Below are 22,050 nucleotides of genomic sequence, written 5' to 3'. Positions count from 1 at the left end.
GCATTACTCCCATGTGCCATCAATTTCCAACATTAAGTCCCAACTTTAAATTCTACTTCTGGCATTTAATCCAAATTTCCAAATAGTATGCATAAACTTCTCTACCATTATCTTCCCAATAAAGTAAATGAGAGTTTTGATCTTTTTCAGTGATCGTGTGGGCCCCTTCTATCTGGAGATTCATTCCCTTCATTTCTGGCAAATCTTATTATATCATTCCTTTATTATTACTACTTTGTTTTTCTCTAATCTTTTCTTAAATGCCTATTGTGTGACTTTTGTGTTTTCTGTTTTTCTAATATATTTAAACTGGGGATAAATTTGAAAATGGAAGAAATGATGCACAATTTTCCCATTTTCAAATTTGTCTTCAGCTTAAACACTGCATTCGAACAAGTTTTCTTCTTGGATAATATGATGAATAAGAAGAATTTAGGGTTTTGCTTAACTCATTTTTCTGTTTTTAACTTCTGAAAAAGAAGCACATTTGGGGGTTTGTATAATTCTCCTAGAAATCATTTTATTAGATTTCTTATATCATTTTTTCAACATAGTTAAAACTTATTGATCATAGCATAGTGCATTTTTGACTTACTGGAAATTTAACTGTATACCTCCAACATTCTGAGTCTCTGCTTGCTTGTAGGTCAAGATACCTAATCCTCATTTGCTTTAAACTTCTCTGTGTTTTCAAAAATTTGTTTGTGAAACTTTGTATTTCTCAAAACAAATAATGTGGAAATAAGTTACCTTCTTTTAAGTTATTACCAAGTCTAAATCAGCAAGGAGATATATAGACCATTTAATGCATATGTCCAGGTCTCAGTTTTCAGTGAAGATTATAACATCTCTTCATGGCTTTGAACATGAAGTTTTGTAGCCAAGATCTAGGTACAGTTGGAATAGATAACATTTACTGAGCACTTATGAAGTTCCACATATGGTGTTAACAGCTTTAGATATGTTATTTCACCTAGGCCTTCCAGCAGCTCTATAATACAGGTACTACTACGTTCATTTTATGAATGAATTGAAAACTGAATCTTACAGAATTAACTTGTGCAGTGTTGTACCTGTAATGAGTTTTGAAGTCTGGTTCAAGTCCAGTTTGTGTGCCTCTAGTGGTCAAGATGTTTTACACTAATGTATTCTCAGAGGTGCAGGTTTAGACTAACATCTTACACTGTACCTTCAGTGTCAAGCCACAGGATTTTATTCAGGAGTAGAGTACATAAAAGGATTATTAACTGAAATCCCTTTAATTTAAGCAGTAGTTGTTTGAGGAACTTATGCTCTTTTGGAAAGGAAATAGATTTTGAACCACAGTTAATAGTAATCCTATTCTGCATAAGTTTTTCTTTAACCATTTACAAGAATAAAATAATACGACAATGTAATAAATAAAGTGAACACCAAGCACATTAATTTTAATGTGTATTATTTGTTAGCATAAAAGTAATCTTTTGCAGACTCATTTTTGGTTCTACAATGCCATGGTTTCAATGATGTTCTTTTCTTGTTCAAATTAATATGATTGCTAAGAGCTTTGGACATACGTGAGTGTGTGTTGTATTTCTAAACTACCATCTAGGCATTCAATGCCACTTTTATTTTATGTTCTTGGATTTATATTTGAGAGTTGATGACTACTGTCTTTAGGGTCTCACAGTGATTCTGGAAACAAAGACTGATAAACTTGGCAAAGCCTTCAGTGTTGGTATTTCTCAAATTTCCTTCAAAATGCATAAGAATATAACAGCTTTTCCCACTTACTATACATTCATGGCAGCACAAAACAGCAAAGCAGAATACTTTGACCTGATTCAGTCAGTTCCATTTACACAACTTGCATTCATTCCACCTCTTACCCTCTGTCCCACTTCATGAATTTCTAAGATCCATTTTTACCTATTTTCAAATGGTAGTTCTTAAAAATACATATAAATATACAATTCTTAGATGGAAAACTAAGTATAAAGAATTATATGAAGTAAACTAGGATTTAATCTATTGTCATCTTGTGGCTGAAAAAGAATTTTTGCACTACTGCTTAACTCAAAGTTGATCAGTGTTTGTAATATTGTTCCATTATAAAACTATAAATATAACATTTCTGACCTTTATAGGCCCATTTTTTGCATGTACTCTAGTATTTCTGTTAACAATATCTACTATTTAATCTTTAATTTTGACTCAATACAAATTTTTTTCAGAGATTTTCAGTTAAATACTTGTGAAGCCAAATAGCAATATGCAAATAAAACAAGTAGCGTTCTAGCCAATCAAAACAGATAAATTCAGACAATTTGGCATGTGAAAAGAGATGTTGTTAAAACATTGCTTTAGAACATTTTAATTTTATATTTACATTTCATTGTAATAGTTAAATCTTCATCAGAGTTCTGATGCTGTCATTTAGGAGTCTTCTAAGAGCTTCAATGAACATTTGAAAACTATCAATTGAGGGTAAAATATTGCAGTATTTAAAACCTCATACAGCTTTATTGGTTTAAACTTTTAGTTCCTATATCTTATAAAAACCATCTAAGTTCCTTGCATTCTTACCATTGTGGCCTTTTAAAGATTTTAGATATAGATAGATGACAGATAGCTTGATTGATTGATAGGCATTTACATGGACAGATAGACATAAAATTGTATATTTATCCTTTGAGGACTTCTCAATTTAGTCTTATATTTTTATATTATTTTTAATATTTCTAACATTTTGTCATATTTTTCCTTGACATTGTGACCATATTCTTGACTCAGAAAATGTTACCCACTTGGCTGTTTTTTCACAGATGTCATTTTAATGACTGTCAAATCTTGAAATCTTAACTACCCATTAAATTCTCATAGTTGCCACTATTTATTTGGGGTCTGCTACCATCAAATGAAAAGAAAAGAGGTATTGGGTGCAATTAGTCAGTGATGCATGAATGCACATAGTGGGACAGGGTCAACCTTCTTCCAGACCACATACCAACAGAAATCAAGGAACTCCTACACCTTCCCTCTGCATCTGTATTACTATTTGGAGGCAGTTTTTTTCACGTTTGCTTTATAGTTGCCTCCACAGAGATCTTGGTCAGGTCTTTCCACGGTTGAGTTCTGGGGTGAACCAGAGAATCTGCTGCTGCTTGTTTTATGCAAGAAGGAGTTCTGATATTTAAAATATAATGAGAGAGGAGGAAATAATTCTTGTGGCACAGCATCCACTTACTGAAATGATAATACACCCTAACGATTAGCACTGCCTTTTATTTTAAAGCAAGCTCAAATGTGATTTAGTTTCTCTAAGTTGATAGTACAAACTCTTGAAGTACATGTACTGCACGATCACTAAGATGCTTGAGTATAACACTAGCTTAGCATCGTTTTTGAACACTGTATTAACTGACATTTCTGCCCACCAGCAACACCTTTATCAGACAGAAGCACTTATTTCCCAAGGCTGTTTACTGTGGGCTGAAAAGAGTTCATAGCTAAACTCTTTTCCTGAGAATTGCCTTTGGCTAATGGGAGCCTGTGGAGATCATATCCTTCACCCCAAGCATCCCCCAGTTGATGACTGATGGATTCTGGTATAATAAAGCCCAGCCCCTCACCTATTTGGGCTAACTCTGTGGTGCTGTTCACATTCCAGAAATCACTGAAGGATCAGTCTAACTCGGTGTGCTGGAGGCAGGTTGCACTGAAGCTGATTGTTAACATTTCCTCTAAACTCTCTTCAGTGACATCATGTGGATACCTTAAAACTGACTATGATAAGAGTATTTATACCACAGAAATAGGCACATACTAAAAATTTCTGCTTTTTGCTTTTATTCTTATTCTCCCTTAGAGCCATTTACCAGCAAACAACTGCAGCAAACCCACATCTTTGACTAGCTTTTCTCCCTGTCCTGTCCTGCTTCTGTCACTCCCAACAGGTTTTACCTGAGAGCAAAACTTCAACACTCACTTACATCAGAATTATAGTTTTAGCTGCTTCTAGGGAAACTGACCTAAAAGAAGAACCTACTATGTGCCAGATGCCATACTAAGTATTTTACATAGATTGTTTAACATAATCCTTAAAGAATTTGAAGATTTCCTCTTTTTCCAGATGAGAAAAGTCAGCCTTATGTAGCTTGCTCAATGTCTTAGAAGCACATTTTTCTTTCTAATAAGTCATACTATGTCCAAAAAATGAAAAGAACTTTAAAAGATCACTTAATCCATTCCTCTGTCTTTTGTCATGACTTTGTGTAAAATATTCAGGAGAATGGATTATTCTTCCTATTTTAAATGGGTGCAGCTTTTTAATGGTGAAAGTAAATCAGTTTAAGCACAGGTAACAGCCATTTAAAGATGTGCTGTGAGTGAAATATCTTACTTTGTTCTGAAAAAGATGATTTTGTCAAGACAGTCATTAAATTTTCTGCTTTTTTCTCCTGAAAGTTCAGTACCATATGTGTATATGTACCACATGTTCATAAAGTTCCATAAAAAAAGTACCATCAAGTTAAAATACTGTGATTTACCTCATAGTGAAGAAGAAAAAAAGTGATCGTGCATCTTCTTGAGAATAATTGTAGTAAAATTTAACACTGCTGTTTAATCTGATCACTATTTTAGAGTAAAAGAACAAGTCTTAGACTTTGAAGTTAGTGAAAAGAAAGACCTTTTTTGTAGTTATATAAATTTACAATTTAAAGACAAAAACAAAGATGATACAGATTTGTACCATCTTTATGGATGAATTTATATTTAAAAGTGACAAATATATGCATTCTTATAAATTTCTTAAACAAAAACAATGCTTGCACAGTTATGACTGTACTAATGATAACTGAGCATTTTGTCGATATTCTTTTTTGTCCTCTGATATTTCATGGTTTCTTATAGGTTATGAATGTGCCAAATACCTTTCTTTAAAACATTTTTTATTACAGAAACAAAAGTATAAATGTTTTATTTTGTGTTTATTTTGCATATCATAAGGAAAGGTATTAAGATCACTTTTCTAGTAAGGATTGAATTATTTTGTTTTAAGTCATTGCTCATAACTCAACTTATCCTCTGATATTTACTCAAATATTTTAAATATTTTCTAGTAGTCCTTAATTAGTCAAAACGCAAGTGGCTAGAAAGGGGGCAATTTTAGCCACAGATAAATTTAGCATAGCTTGTTTCCATTTTTAGTATTCTACAGTAAATGATACAGACTTAAAACTCAATTGGTCAGTATAGTTTTTTCATAGAATATTTAGTCTTTGGATGTTTCTAGGTTTTATTTATGCCTGTATTAAACATGGAAAAAAGTGGCCATATTCTGTAAGTGTGAGACACAGTGCTTCTAAGGAAGTGTATTAGAAAAACCGATATTATTGAAAATAATCTTAGATATTATTTTTAATAATATTAATAAATTATTATGACTAAAAATGTTAAAATGTTAAGTTTTTAATAAAAGATTACATTAAAAATCGCTTAATAAAGTCATATTTTTGGCTCACAGTAAACCACTGAATTTATCTTTATTAATTTTACATTAACATTTTTTGTTTTGAAGTATAGTTGATATACAATTATATTGGTTTCAAGTATACATTAAAAATTCTATTAATTTTATATTACAAATTTTTTATTTGAAGTACAGTTTATATGCAATATTTTATTGGTTGCAAGTATTGAACACGGTGATTCAACAATTATCCATGCTATTAAATCCTCACCTCTCTAGTGTGGTTACTATCTGTCAGCATAGAAATATGTTACAGAATCATTGACTATATTCTCCATATTGTACTTCCATTCCCATGACAATTTATATTATGATTGAGATTTTGTGCCTCTTTAAGCCCCTCACTCCACCAACTCATACACCCCCAGCCTCCCCTCACCCGGTGGTAACCACTTCTCAGTGTCTACGAATCTACTGTTGTCTTGTTCACTTTGTTTTGTTTTTAGATTCTACTTGTAAGTAAAATCATATGGTATTTGTCTTTCTCTGGCTTATTTCACTTAGCATCCATCCATGATGTTGCAAATGGCAGGATTTCTTTTTTTATGGGACATGTCACATTTCATTTCTAACCCCAAAACAAAATTCAGGTATTTGAGTAGTTTCCGAAAGTTATCCCTATTGTAAAGTCAATACTGATGTTTTGGTTACATTAAAAAAATACATACATATATTTAAATTTTAAAAATATTTTTAATGTGAAAAATATATATTCTAGTTTTAATGTAGAATACATAATTTTACATAAAAAAAAATATATATATATATATCTTTTGACATTTTACCTGCCCCCACAAACGTAGAAAGATTGTTACAAGGAAACATTCTATTATTGGTTTTTTCTTAGTGGACTTTATAATTTAATCTAAGAATTAAAATTCCATTGGATACAAGTTAGCTGTTCTTTTTCTGTGCTTTGCCTTTAGTTTTTTCCTTTTCCTATATCTTCATATTTAGTATTTACTACCAAATAGCCTTCCAAATAGATAAGTAATTTAAATTCCAGTGTCAGTTTCTTGGGATGGTCAGTAAGATTCAGTATTGGCTTGTTTTATTAACTAAAGTGACCAAAAATGTCTGATTATTAGTGAGGTGGTATATTTGCATGTTATATTTTCTCATTTGGGAATTATCACACTTACCATTGGTATTTGATCTTTGAGAACTCTACTGCTTGGCTTCAAATTCCAGCTCCCCTACTAACTATATGTTAGATTTTGGGCAAGTCAGTTAATGGGAGTAGGAATTAGGGTAATATTAGTATGTACATCAGAGTTTCAGTGAGAATGGGGGTTGGGGAGGTCAGATCAGAGCAAGGTCATAGAACAATTCCTTATATAGAGAAAGTAATACATAAGTGTGTTTTCTTCATCAGCTTCTAGTATTAGGTACCCTTTTAATACAAGCCCTGTTTACAATAGAAGTTTTATGATGGAGAAGACTAGAGAAAATGTGTAATTATATTCTTGTGGGGATAGCAGCTATGGAAGTGGGGTATGTAAGTGGGAAATAACACTTTCCAGTATGGTTTTGTCAGTTGTCAGATATTTTGTGATTTTTTTTTGTAAATTATGAATGTGCCAAAAGTTTACATAACTGTTCACTATATTGCCGTTTAACCAATGTGTAAAATCATAGGTGACACAACTTTTAGAGTAGATTGCTCGAAGTTGCTGCTTTTGATAAGATGCAGCCAGAAATCACAAGAGCTGGAGCCAGTCATAAGTAACTACATGGATTTTTCCTCAGTTATTTTTCATTGATTATGTAGAGAAGCAGTTTTCAAACTTCATGTAATGGAATCACCTGGAAATCTCCTAAAACTTAGATTTCTGGGACTATCCTCTAGAGTTTCTGATTGAGGTCCTACATGGGTCCCAGGAAATTGTGTACCTAAGAAACTCAGTGAGGTTAATGCAGCTGATCCAGGATCATACTTTGAGAAACACTAGAGTAGAGTATTTCAAGCTTCTTCAATTATTTCAAGCAATGAGGAGAAAAAATTGAGCATATTTTCTCTTAAAATTAGCTATGCAATTAGACAAATGCAACTTTACAAAAAGGGATATATTTAAAATTTTGATTTTCTATGGTATTTTAGAAGATAAAATATTTAGATAAGAGTTTTTAAATGTTCATATTTTATATATATATACACATATGAATCTAAAAGATCTAATAGTATCTTAAAGATACAAAAATAATCAATATTACATTAAATAAAATACATTTAACTTAAAAGATCAGAAAACATCTGATATTCATGGATGTTAGAGTTAAGTATTATGACCATACCAACTCCAACCCACAAAAATTTCTCTTCTCCATTAATTAGATGCTTGACTAGTCATTCTGCCACAGAATATTCAAGAATGTAAATTATGCAAAAAATATTTTGTGAAGTTGTGAAAATAGTAGCTGTTATAGAAGATATTCATCCCTTCTGAATGGATATACTTTTGTTTTTCATTTAACCTAGTGTCTACCTAGGTTTTTTGGACAGGAAGTTATAAGTAGTGAGTGGAGAAGTTAAAAGTGGTGGGTGGAGAAGTGAAGTTAAAAGTACCTGGGTTTTTTGGGCAGGAGGTTAAAAGTGGTGAGTGAGAGGCTTACATATATGCTAAGAACTGAGGGAGAAGAAGGGTCCATAAGCATTAGTTGTCATATTAGAACAACAACCTGTCATCCAGTGAAAGGGTGACTCAGTTCAACTTAGGATAAGCAGAGGGGGATATCAAATCAGAATGTAGTACAGTGATTGAAATCCTTGCTGCAGATGATGCTGGACAAAGCACAAACCAGATTATATTCACTTAAGTGCATTTTATTTTGGAAGGAAATTATATTTGAAAAAATTCATAAAGAGTGATTTTTTTAAAGGATCGCTCTTAAAATAACTCTCAAATATCTGTAAACTTCACTTAATTAGAACTCCTTATTCATCCATGATATTGTAGAAAAGAATCAGTATGCAAACATTTGCCTGATGTTTGTGTAATTGACTGTTGGTAACCTATTTATTTCAAATCTAACTTTTGGGAGCCACAAATTGTTACCATGTTTCTACTATTAAAACTGTAGTTGTATAGGCATCTAGGAAAGAATTAGCTATGGCAAGGATAATATCTGGCACTTCCAGAATTATCAAGGCATTATTTTGAAAATTTATAGCCACCTATATATGAGGATTTCTTAGAAGGGCCAATTACATGAGAGGCTAATTATACATTTAAGTATTTCTAAATGCCCATTTTTCTCTATTTCAAATGCACATTTTTGCAGGTACAAGTACTTTAAACCATGCCTAATTCTTTCAGAGACAATAAAGGCTTTTTTTTTATGTCACTGCTGCATTGTTTTTTCTGGGTCGGGTGTCTAATGGCCCTAAATTCCTGTACACCCCCATTTTCTCATTGATAGGAAATATCTTTACATCTAGAATGGGGACCTGGCTTCCTTACAGACCCATATATATAGAAAATGCTGTAGTATAGTGTTAAAGAGACTAGGGTCTTTCAGCAGTTTTTTTTGGTAACACCAGTAAGTTATTGCAACTGGTGCCTTGAAAGTCTAAGCTCCTTTGCAAATGACCAACTTTAGTAATGCCACTCTAATATAAACATTTATGCACTAACTATATATATATGTATTGAAAAAGGTAAAGAAAACCAGATTTGTTGTGAATTGAAGGTGTGTAACTGTCTAGGCTCACTCACCAAGCTCAGTGATCTGCTTCCTTGCCATATCCACCTTTAATACTTTGTACAGCATGAAATTCAGGCTAATTATTTATGTGTATATGGACTTTCAAGTGGCCGGGGCTTGTAGACAACTCAAATATTAAATTGTAGATGGCTGGAATCTTCTATACTATGTAACCCTCTTCATATATACATAAGGCCTCTGTCTCCCAAAGTTGCAAGAATCAAATGTCATTCAGTTTGGGTGACACTTTAGGAAGTATAAGAAATTTTATAAATATACATTGCATTTATCTTGCAAATTATTATTCCTTGTATAAAGTGGAGAGAATTGGAATACATAAAGATTTAGGTATAGCATCATGAATTTTTATTATAATGGCTAGTTATTGAAGCAGTCTACCTTTAAAGAATCAAAGACTGCTGTGGGCACCTCAACAGATGAAATATGTAATTGAACCTCTGAAATTATGCAGGTGGAAATAAATTGATTTAGTTAAGCATTTTATGCAATAGCTTTTTATTTTTTTATTTACCAGACTTTAAAAAGTCACTCACAAGCAAAAGAAGTGGAAAGAGCTTATATGTAAACCAAGTCTACACTAATGGTTGATATATAAATATGTAGATTTCCATTCAATTTTATACCCAAAATGAAATTGAAATAGAAAAATTCTATGTATTTTAGTAAAGGGGTTCTTTCTATTATGTGAGTAAATTTCATCTAAGTCAAGGACAGAAAAGGAGTTAGATTAAGTGCACAGTACAGCTTTGCAAATAATTAATCTTACAAAAATTCTATTTCATAAACAGACTTTGCAATCACACATTTTGCTGGTTTGCATCCATGCATGTCACCTGCTTCATTTCCTGGCTAACCCCCAAAACACAGTGTTGGTGCCCATTTCAATAAATTAAGAAGAGTTCAAGCATCTTCCCTATAGCCTGTAGCCAGACTCCTGTAATTTACTCTTCACTATCCACACATTTACTCTAGGATTATTTTTACTTTTGCCTCTTGCATACCTTTAGAATCCAACTCCAACCCCCATCCACACCGTTGTGAGTTGATGTCTCCCTAGGAAATTGTTTAATTTTAATATATATATTAATACATATACATAATAATATGTAAAGCAATGTATATTTACACAGCTACCTGTTTATCATGCAGTGTGTCTGTGGCTGTCTCGCCTGAGGGGGGTTGCCCCTGGGCAAGTTCACTCTGGATTCTGTGGGACCAAGAAACAACGTTTGGGGTAAAAGGGTTTATACCAAGCTTTATTCTCATGGTGACAGGTCGAGTGCTGTAATCATGTCTGCCTCTGATTGCAATCCATCTCCATCTCTACCTCCAGGCAGAGCACTATGCTCTTATATAGTAATACTGACAATAGTGGCTCATTGCCAACAGTGTGTAAGCATTAGTCTAGTAGTAGGTAAGTTACATCATAAAGTAGTTTAGGGTCAGGTGAGGATCCTAGCCATAGGAATCTTCATTTTCCCTACAGTGGCCAAAAGGTAAGATGCTTTTAATTGCTCCTTGCTGTTAGCTTATGTTATTGAGACTCGACAGAACTCTTGTATATTACACAAGCCATTGGAGGCAGACTGTTGTATATCCGTAGGCCCAGTGATGGACACTTTCTGAATCCACAGTAGATGTTTTTAGGCCCACCATGACTTGTTTTAATCTCTTGGAAAATATTTTATAACCAAACAAGTGAAAAGTTTCTACATTCCAGTTGCCTAATCTTCCAACTGCTAATTGCTTGATTCAGTGTTTTCTTCCAATCAGAGAAGCATCTCATGTTTATGTTATGCCATGACCATCTTTGCAGGTGTGCTTTCTCCCAATTAAGCAATGAAATAATACAGTTGATAAATGAATGGCTGGCTGCTGTGTGGGTGTTGCAGCAGTGACTATTGGAATAGTAGTAGAGATTCCTTGTCTAATGATGTGGAAGCAGACAAATTTATTTATCATTTCTGTGCCTTCCCTGTGCCTTTATAGTTCTCAGATGCTCTGTGTTATCCACCAACACTTCAGTAATTTTGCTTGCAGCTGCCTATGAGTGTTTTCTTTTTAAGAGGATTTATCTTTTCAATTATAGAATACTCCTTGGTATTTTATTTTTTTAATTTTCAGATGGCTGGAGGAGCAGGACATAGGAAGAGGGTGAAAAAGAGAGTTAAAGGTTATTTGACTTATTTGAAAAGTCATGGTGGATTTGATGGAACAAGAGAAACATGGCAATGATTTTGATTTATGTTATAATGTACTATAAAGTTGGATGCCTGAGAGTCCCTTGGCAAATGAAGATTGCTGAAAACACAAAAGAAAGCTGCAGTCATCCTTGGATAACTTTCCTCTTCATGATTCTTTTTCAGTTTGAGAATTAACATTTTTCTAAATATAAAGAAATGGCTGTATAGTCAAGTCATGTAAGATTTTAAAATCTTCAATTGTTTTATAAAAATAAAAAATAAAAAAGACAATCATTTAGAACCCTGAGTGCCTGAGAAACTTTGAGAAGCTTTTTATATTCTGGAGGAAATAGGTAGAGAAGACCTTTTTGAAGAGGTGCATTACAGGATGACTTATTTAAAGACTTGGCAAAAACTCTGAAGCAAAGTGTGTAATAAGAGCTTTCTTAAGTGTATACAGTTCATTATATAGAAGTGTAGAAAGCATGTTGAATTCAGAGTATAAAAATATTTTTCATTTATTTATATACTATAGAAGAAATAATTTATTACAAAAGTGTTATTGTGTTACAGTCTATGTGGGTTTGTAAATGAGATTTGAGAATTTCATGAATTTTAACAATAAGTATAAATTTCCCTGACAGGTTGTAATTTTATTTCAATTATATTACATGAATGCATTAAGCAATTAGTAATCAAGATAGTATCACATATAAGACCATTTTACACCATCAAACAATGTGTGCTGTATGGCTAGATTCATTGGTTATATTTTGTAGTAAGCCCATAAGAACAAAGGATTACCTAGTTTGAAGCTATATTTTTATTGGTATTCTCTGCTGCTCTCTGAACTGAAATTCCCTTAGTATGGTGACCTAAAATTGTGGAAATAATAGCAGCTTTAGAACAGTCAGAACTGAATTTGTATCTGCATTCATCATTTAATAGCTGTGTGACCTTCAAATTTTTTTTAAGTGTAAAATCACTTAATCTTCTAAAACTCAGTCCCCTCATTTTAAATAAAGAATTAAAACTTCCTTGCCAGCTTATTGTAAGGATTAAAGTAAAAATGTATAAGGAATATGTGATGTCATGGGAACTCCATTAATAGTTATAATTATTATGAATATTATTTTGCTTAGAAAATAATTAGTATAATAAGCCTTGTGCCCAGAGTTACCTGCATTCAATCAGTGCACAAACATATGTTTAGCATGTGAGAGGTACTTGATGATGTTCCCATGGGGTATGAAGGGTGCAACAAGATAAACAGGGTAACAACCCTCATTCTTGCTTTAGGATCATAAGTGAATTCAGTGTGCACCTGTCTGCCTTAAGTGTCCAGGGAATTCCTGAAGGAATGGTTGAAAGTAGATAATAGTATGGTGGAAAGAAAATGAGTTTGTAATGTGACTCCTGGAGCTTCAACTCTTATGGATTCTGTTTCCTTATTTATGAAATGGGGATAAGTAGTTTCTACCCTCTATATGCCATAGGATGAAATGCTGCAGGACTCTATCCAACATAAGTGATAGGGTAATTTCTGGTAGTTTACTGACACTATGCTGAACTATGCATATCATTTTCAATGAAGGCAATCCAATCAAGAATGTATTAAGTACCTAAATACCTACCACTGGGTTTTATATCCTGGAAAATAAGGAAAGTATAAAAAGTTGGTCTCGGCCTGCATTAGTTTTCTATTGCTACCTAACAGGACCACAGTTAGCTGCTTAAAGGAACATACATTTAATATCTCACATTTTCAATGGATCTGGCATGTTTTAAATGGGTCCTCTGCTCAGGTCTTACAAAGGCTAAAAACAGGGGTCAGTTTATGTGTATCTTCCTGTGGTGGTTTAATTAGGCAAAGATCCCTTTTCAAGCACTTTCAAATTGTTGGCAGAATTCATTTCTTAAGTTACAGGACCAAAGTTTCCATGTTTGTGCTGGCTCTCTGGGGTGGGAGTGTGGGGAAGGGGTTGCTCTCAGTATTTAGGGGCTGCCCTGAGGTCTCAGCCCTCCATAGACAGTTCATAGTATGGTAGTTTACTTTCTTCCAGGAGAGAGCAGGAGAATGTCTCTAACAGTATATTTCCATTAAAGGAATCAATTTATTAGGTTAGGCCTACCCCAAAAGGGATAATCTCCCTTTTGATTGACTCCAAATCAATTAATTAGTAACTTAATCCTGGGATTGATCTCCCATCCTATTCACTGGCCCCATGCATACTCAAGGGGAGGAGATTAGACAGAGCTGTACCCAGAGGATAGGAACTTTGGAGACCATTTTAGTATTCTTCTTACCAAATTGCCCATGTCTTTATACTTTATTTTTTGATGACAGAATTTTTAAAAAGTACACTGGAAGAGCCATAATTTTTGATGGCAAAATTCTCCCATGTTGAGATCATATAGGAGAATTCAACTTTGTGACATGAAACTCCACAAAGAAACCAATAAGCAGTTATGTAGTGCCAGTGAGCTTGCTCTGCTTTGTTAACTCTTGATTAGCCTAAAATGACTAGATTAAGTCTCACTGATTGATAATACGGATAAAGATTTTTCTAACTTGTTATTTACCATTTATCTTACTTTGAATCTGTAACGCAAAAGCTGCTCTAATGCCTCATACTTCATCCTCTTGCTGCTCAGGTATTGGTGGAATAAATAAAATGAGAATTTGATAAATCAAATCCTGCTCAGCCTGCATGTTTTAATTTACCAAAAATACAAACTAATAGGGTGTTTGGGTTTAGGATTCAAAAGTCTGATACTTATTTCCAGCTGTACTGCCACCTTATTCTGTAATGAGGCTTCCCCTCTGACACCAATATATAAATTCTTGTATTACTTACATAAATTTAAGATTATCTTTTAAGGAAATGTGCTTTCAATATTTTTTATAGAAATTTAACCTTCATAAAATTATTAGCATTTGAAAACAAGAATGAAAGTGATTATGAATTTATGTGACAGAATTTTAAAGATGTTGAGTCCTAATCTGTTTTATTATAACAGAAAAAAATAGGATGAATAAGTTTCAAACAAAGAACGTAACTGCAGAATAAATACATTTAAAAGTCTGATAACATTTTTGATCCCCAAAGACTTTCATTCTTTGATTTTCTTCTCCCCAAGAAGGAAACTATTTTTCACTGTTTACATTTCAGGTCTTTGCTTTCTGTCACAGTGTGTATTATTTCAGATACCATATTTTAAGCAACTCTTCTAGCCCTTCCTTTGTTTCTCTTGTTTGGTGTTATAATTGAAAAGCGGCACAATGTTTTACTGAGCACTGACTATGTGTCAAGTGCTATGTTAAGCACCCTATCTGCATAAGTTAATTCAATCCTGATAACTGGGAGAGTAAATACTCCTGCCCAAATTTAAAATTAGAAAAATGAAATTTATAGGGGTTATGTGTCTTAATCCATGAGGTACAGCTTTTAAAAGTCAGAGCTGGAATTTGAATCCAATTGTTTTTCCATCATTTTCCTTCCTCTGCTTATATGATTATTTAGTGTTGATGGGCAGTCTCTATTATGACCATTTGATGATTTAAAAACTGACATGAAATGTGGGTCTAAGTGCGGTATGCCTTACCCCTACTTCTGGATATGGTATTGATAGGAATGGCGAACTTAAAGGTCTGTGGGAACAGGAACCTACATTTCAATCACTAACTTCCCCACTAACAATTTTAATATAGGTAAGAAAGATAGTACTGATATTTGGTATTTCTTCCACATATTAATGCTTTAATTTAATCAAGAAGTGTTTTGAATACATAAAATAAAAAATAAATAAACGGCACTACATTTAAGACAGAAAGATTATAAATCTGTTACCAAATATCAAATAAAATATAAAATTATAAAAGATAATTGTATAATACATCATTATTTATTGTAGATTAGTAACAGATAAAATAAATTACTGTTCATTAATAAGCTAAAAACTATTAAAAGCACAAATGTTGACAATGGGAAATGTAAAAGAAATATTATTTAATCATTTCCTCATCAATTTAATCTTAAATATAAAGTTCATCATGATGTCATTGTAGACTCACAAGTACATTTTTGTGTAATGTTTTCCCGCTACTATAAGAGTTTTTCATGATTCTGTACAAGTTCAGAGAATAGTAAAAGATTATTAGTTATAAGCTAACTTTGAATATTTATCTCTTCTGTGATTCTTTAAAAAAATTATCCCAACTGATATTCAGAGGTGATATTTAAAATCATATTTTGGGGAGGGAGGAGGGTGCTGTGGATAGAACTATAGTAGCCTTTATTATAAGCTGAGGTTACAGCAGTATAGTTAGTTTTACATTAAACAATGCATTTCTGGTCACCTTAATATTTTGTTTCCTCCAGCATTTTTGGAAATTCAGTTATACTTTATTTTAGCTTATCATCATGTTCATATTTAGCTTGTGTAGCAAGTTATGAAATCAAAAAGTTATTCTTAATATAGAAGTGTTTTTGAATTGGCATTTTCTCCCTCTCTTTGGAGATTACAGAAGTAGAAAGGATGCTTTATAAACATCCTTTTTTAGATTCAAAACTGTAATGTAGCATGTAAATGTCTGAGTGTGTTTCTAGGTACATTGTTTCATATTTGGTATACTTTAATATACCAAAGCAGTATTATTATACCAAAGCAAATAGTACTGTTATCTCACCATTTAAAAATAGTACACAATACTAAATACTATCAAGTAGTACAGTCACTTTTCCCATCACAGCCTAGCATGGTTTCATGGAGTAAGTCGCATACAAGTATGGTATAAAAAACACACACACACGTACACATTTAATCCCTTCCTTCAGTTTAAGATAAAGAAATTTCACTTAGGATATGTACTAGGTCAGGTTGATGTAAAAAGGAAAGAAACACAATTCCTACATTTGAGGAACTTACAATTTAGAGAAACTCAGACCTCATTATCTTTATGAGTATGTTCTTTGTAAAGGAATAAAAATTTCTGGCAAGTAAAAAAAACTACTTTGTATGCCAGTCCCCATTGTTCTGTTACTAGAGAGAACTAAGATTTTGAAAACAGATTTTATTTCTTTTAAAGATGCAAATTATTAACAATTGTAAGCACATTTCTCTCTATGTGACAGGTTAATCTCTAAAATACCACTTACAATTTAAAAATGTTTATAAAGCACTAGTGAAGGTGATTTAACCAAAAAGCAAGGAATCTGCCCATAATATATGTAGCAAGTTATTAGTCTTTACATATACTGTGCCATCTCAAAGTATACCTTTATCACATTCTCACAAGGTGGATTAAGGCGTATTTCCTGACCATTTTGTCGAATAGTTCTCTGAATGCAGGAATTAAACTTGCATGTCGTGATTCATATTATGAGTTCTTTTTCATAGACTTATCCTATGCTGAATTTCTCACCTATGACCCAATGAGTCTTCACATATTTTTAGAAATATAAGTTGTAGTTCTTTGCTGCTTTGTTGCTGTCAGATCTAGTAGTGCTTTTGTTTGATTGCACTAAAAGTGATATAAGAGTCTATTACTCCTTCTTAAATGTCAACCTTCTTATCCCATAAAATGTGTTTTTCTTATCCCTAGAAATTAAATGACTTTGCCAAAGCTGTGACATCCTTTAGCCATAAAGAGAGTATTACAAGAAAGAAAGAATGTGATTGTCATTGCCTGCTAATGAGAATGGTGCAAGGTCAGGGGAAGTAACCCTATTTATGAGCCTGAGCCTTGTCATTCTCACATTTCCATCACCATTGCCACCACCTTCTTATTACAATACACCATTGTCTTCTGCCTGAACTACTGCAGTTACTTCAAATCTGATCTCTTTAACTGCTCTTGATCCATTATAATCTCTTCAACAGAGAGCACTCATACATTGTTTTAATTCAAATACGATAATAGTGATGGCATTATTCTGCTAAGTACTATCAAGAGCATCTAAGATAACTTGCTTTTTCATCAGTATCATGAATGATACTGGTTCAACTAGTGCTACCTTCTCTGTTATCTCTCCACACAACTGTCCAGGAATTCCACATGCTTGTTGCTTCTGCCAAGAAGTTGCCCGTTCTTCCACCTCTTCTCACCCTCTCTGATGTTTGTATAGCTTCCTCATCAGCTTGGATTTCATTACGTCAACCTCCTAAGACTAGATCATTACCCTGTTAGATGCCTTTTTAGTATCCTGTAATTCTACTTCCTACCATTTCTCATAATTTTGTTTAAAATTGTGTTTGTAGTTTGATGTCAGTATCCCTGATGAGAATTCAGAACCCAAATAACAAACAATTGTCTTCATCACTGCTATACCTTGTGCCCAGATAGGGGCTCAATCACTATTTGATGGATAAATGAATGAATGAATATATGTTTGAAAAAACTCATCAGTATCTGACTGGCCTTTTACACTGTTGGATTTCATACCCTGCATCTATTGTAGATCATTTAGAGTCTAGTTTTTTTTAAATTCATTCATTCATCAAACAATGATAACTCATCTATTGTGTTCCAGCATTGTATTTGTTCTAGAATTCAAAGATTAATAAAGTAAATTTCTTTATTCAGATAGTACTTTCCTCTTGAGAGTTTTGGAAAGTTTTCATGGACTTGCCATAATTATTCTTGTATATTAGTGATTATAATTTTAATGCTTCAGTAAAAGCATTGAGGATTATTAGCATTGCCTTGATCTATATATTTTTTAGGCTGTATTCTTCCTAAATCACATTAGTTATTATAGCATTCTTGTTAAAACAATAAATTTCCAAGTCCCATCCAAATGAATCTTAATCTCCAAGAAAGGGACATGTGTTAAAATAGTTTTTAAACAAGTATCACCAAGTGATGCTTATGAACCATTTTAAAACACTTTAAAAAACATAATTTTTTTGTGGATTGGTATAGTATTAAAGATTATGTTGTAAAATTTATTGTAATATAATTTTACTCATTCTCATAACATATATAAAATGATAAAATTTTCTACTTACAGCATAATTTACTTTAAATGACATATGAAAAAGGGCATCATGTGTCAAGAAAAAGTTCAAAAATAGCATATGAAATTTTGTTAAGGAGCTAAAATACATTAAAATATAGATAGAATTTTAGTAGCTTTTGTAACATCAAAAATAGATCAAAAGTACTTTTAATTTTTCTATTTGCCACTGAAATAACATACTGTTTACTTTTTTATGTGTCCTGTTTTGCTTATAAACAATGAAATAAAGGAGATGGCTTCATGTGCTGTTTACAAAACCTCTCTGGAGAATAATACTTTGAGGATGTGTATAGTTTTTGTCATTATAAATGAAAAAGGGGACAGATATAATTCTTAACTAAATATATATTCTTAAACATTGGTGTTTGATGTGCTATAGAAACCTTGGAATGGTGCTATCTTGGGAATTTGCAGAATTACTGTATTATGCTTCTCATTAACTTATAAAAATTTCATAACAGTTTTTTTCTTATGTTTTGCACATATAAGTAGTAGTCATTTGTGGGATAAAGTAAATTTTAAAATATATGACTAATATAAGCAATTAAAATCAGTATAATAATAAAAACCCTCATGACTTCCTGGAATGATTCATCCAATCTCCATTATTTTCTACATATAATCACTCAAGATGCATTGGAAGTGTTATGACTAAATGTTAAGTAACATTTTATTTTTGGCTAACAATAGTAATAGAAATAGACTTTATTAATTTTTTTCATAAAAGGAACTCTATAGAACAGCCTCATAATATTCTGAAGGTTCACAAGTGTCCTATCAGGAAATGTGGGTTTAAAAGAAGACACCATTGTCTGAGTCCGGGGGTTGCTATTGAGTTCTTGGGGCAATGCAAAGAGCAAAGAAGGTGGTGGCAGTCATCATGGAGGGTGCTCAAAAGAAGCCACTTTATTCTGCATAAAGCTGTACTTCTTATATGGCTGTAGTTCTGATTCATGGTTGTATAAGTATTAAGACATGCATGTGTGTGGCCTTCATGGCCAGGTGTCTGGGCTTCAAGGCCCTTATCTAGCTCCTTACTCATGGGTACAACACACTGTATTTTCAAGGTTTCATGGACAAGGCCAGACATATCTGTGGTCAAGCAGGGGACAGCTGTCCTCATAGAAGAGTAGAGAAAGTTTTGGGGGGGGCTTCTCAACATGCCACCCCTTTCTATAGGACAACAGCCATCTGCTTCTTCCTTGCACACAAAGCAGAGCTCTGTGCCCAGAGCCCACAGAAACAATATAAAGAACAACAAAAGACAAGGAGGCTGCATGTCCCAGTGGCCATTGTGGTTAGGAACCACCATCAAGTGGGACCAAACTGTGACCACCAAGTAGACAGGGGGTCTTGGGATAAGTCTTGTATCTGAGACACTTTATCGTCCACTTCCTGGAGTGTGGCTTGTATTTGCTGCTGGTGGTCTGGGATATAAACACAGCAGTCAATGTGCAGTAAAGCACAGGTGCCCCCTTGTGCAGCTGTGAGTAAATCCAGAGACATTCTGTTTTGTAAAGTCCCCTTCCACATTTGGGTGATTTCATCTAGCAATAAGGCCAGCAAGGACCTTGTTATATTTAAGGCATGAGCAACATGCTGTGCCAGGGCTCCTATTTGTAATTCTGTGTCTATAGTGCTGGCTCATGGAAGGAAAATAGCCAAAGGGTAAAGCCATCATGCTGTCTATTTGGGACGATGCCAACGGAAATATACAGCATCCCAATTATGTGTGGGCCATGGCAAGGTCTATAGTGTCTGTCCTGATATGTATGGGCAGCCCCAAATAAAATGGCCTGTCCAATTATCAGGGAGATAGGACCAGCCATATTCCCCACATATCCAAATATTTTCTCCCAGCAGGGGATCCATCAGCACAGTGCCCACATGGGTGCAACCGTCCCACTAGCCCTTAGGGGTGCGATTAATACTGACATTGGCACACAGTTCTCTGGGTAACCAGTCAACCATGTGATTGGGTATGGAAACCTCCTGTTCAATGCACAGTGGAGCTATGGTTTGCAAGGTTACATGTATACTAGAGATCCATCACCCTGCATTATACACAGTACCCTCCCCAGATGGAGTGTGTGCTGATTGTCAGATCAACTGCTCAGTTGTGCACCATTTTGCCTCACTTTGAGCATCACTGCAGTTCCATGCTTGAAGGCATTCCCACATGGACAGGTTGGTGGGAGCGGTTTTCCATGGCAGTCAGGCAGTGATTTCCATAGGTAATTCCATACACACCCAGCAGTGGGAGACATTATGTCCTTGGGCAAAATTATGGGCCCATGCCACCATACTATTGCTCTCTGTCAACTTGGGTGGAAATATAGAGCAGACAAAGACACCATCATTGGCAAGTCCTGTTGCCAATCCAGGAGGATGCAAGTGACCTTGTCATCTTGTGACAAAACAGTGGCTGGCAGGGGCAGTTTTCCTGGTCTATGATACAAGACCACAGTGCCCAAAGACACTGGCAGATTATTAGGTTCATTCTTTAACAGAAATTGTGGTATTGACAGTTTGTGGTACTAACAGTTGTGTGCCACACCTGCATGATCAAAGTCCTGCGAAAATGGCTGTTGCCCTCTCCAGCAAGGAAGCAGTCAGTTTAAAAGGCCACTTTCCTATCCATGGTGTAATGTGTAGCCCAAGGGTCAGCCCCTCCCCCCATACCTCATACCCCTCAACACCAAAGTATATGGCCATGTCCACTCCTCTGTGCGGCCAGGAGACAGTGTATGTGAGGCAGGAAGGAGCAATGTTTCTTCCAGCAACTGTGACTGCAACTCACTGGGGCCTTGTTTTAAATATTTCAAGATGTATGGGCGAGCCACCAACAACCTCTCTATGAAACTTTCCCCAGTTTTCCTTGGTTGCTCATTTAGCAAGCATACTGCTACAGGTACGTGCTTCACCCACTGCGTCCATCCTAAATGTTTCAATTTGCCCTTTAACAGCCCATTATACCTTTCTGTCATTCCAGCCACTTGGGGTTGATATGGCACATGTAATTGCCATACAATGTCCTGTTGTCAAAACCATTCTTGTATCTCCTGTCCTGTAAAGTGGCTCCCTCAGTCACTGTCAACTGTTAGCAGATGCTCATAACTGGCACATAAATGCTCCAAGGCCTGTTCAGTAGTTTGTTGGGTAGCCTGGGCCGCAGGATGGGCAAAATCCAATCCTTTCATGTCCACTGCTGTGAATGAATATTTATATCCCTGATTGCTGGGAAAGGACCTTATGTAATCTACTTGCCACACCTGTAAGGGTTCTGGTGGGTGGGGGAGCTGTCCCTCTTGCTTGGATACCTGACGACGATGCCGGTAAAAGTAAGTGCATTGAGTTCATGCCTGCACTGCTTTTTTGCATCAGCAAACGTCAGAGGAATGTGCCATCTCTGGGCAACTTTACACATGGTTCTAGGGCCTACATGCCCTAGTTTCTTATGCAACCATGGTCCCATGTCCATATGGGGCAGCTCCTGAAGCATACAAGCCCTGGTCAGGGTGTTGGCCATGCCATTCCCAGGTCTTAATGCTGGGCAATGTCCTGAGACATGATATATCAGGGCACCTTCCTTTAAACAATGGGTCCA

The 22,050-nt window shown here is 34.4% G+C and overlaps 1 protein-coding gene across 2 annotated transcripts in view; it reads left to right on the top strand.

The window, feature by feature from the left end:
* The window catches only part of LINGO2 (leucine rich repeat and Ig domain containing 2), a 1,246,785-nt gene that overhangs the window by 86,716 nt on the left and 1,138,019 nt on the right, over positions 1 to 22,050 (top strand). The gene's annotated exons all lie outside the window — the stretch shown is intronic.

Source organism: Manis pentadactyla, chromosome 3 (assembly GCF_030020395.1).
Source record: "Manis pentadactyla isolate mManPen7 chromosome 3, mManPen7.hap1, whole genome shotgun sequence".
In the NCBI taxonomy this organism is placed as follows: domain Eukaryota; kingdom Metazoa; phylum Chordata; class Mammalia; order Pholidota; family Manidae; genus Manis; species Manis pentadactyla.
This window is presented reverse-complemented; position numbering and strand designations above follow the sequence as displayed.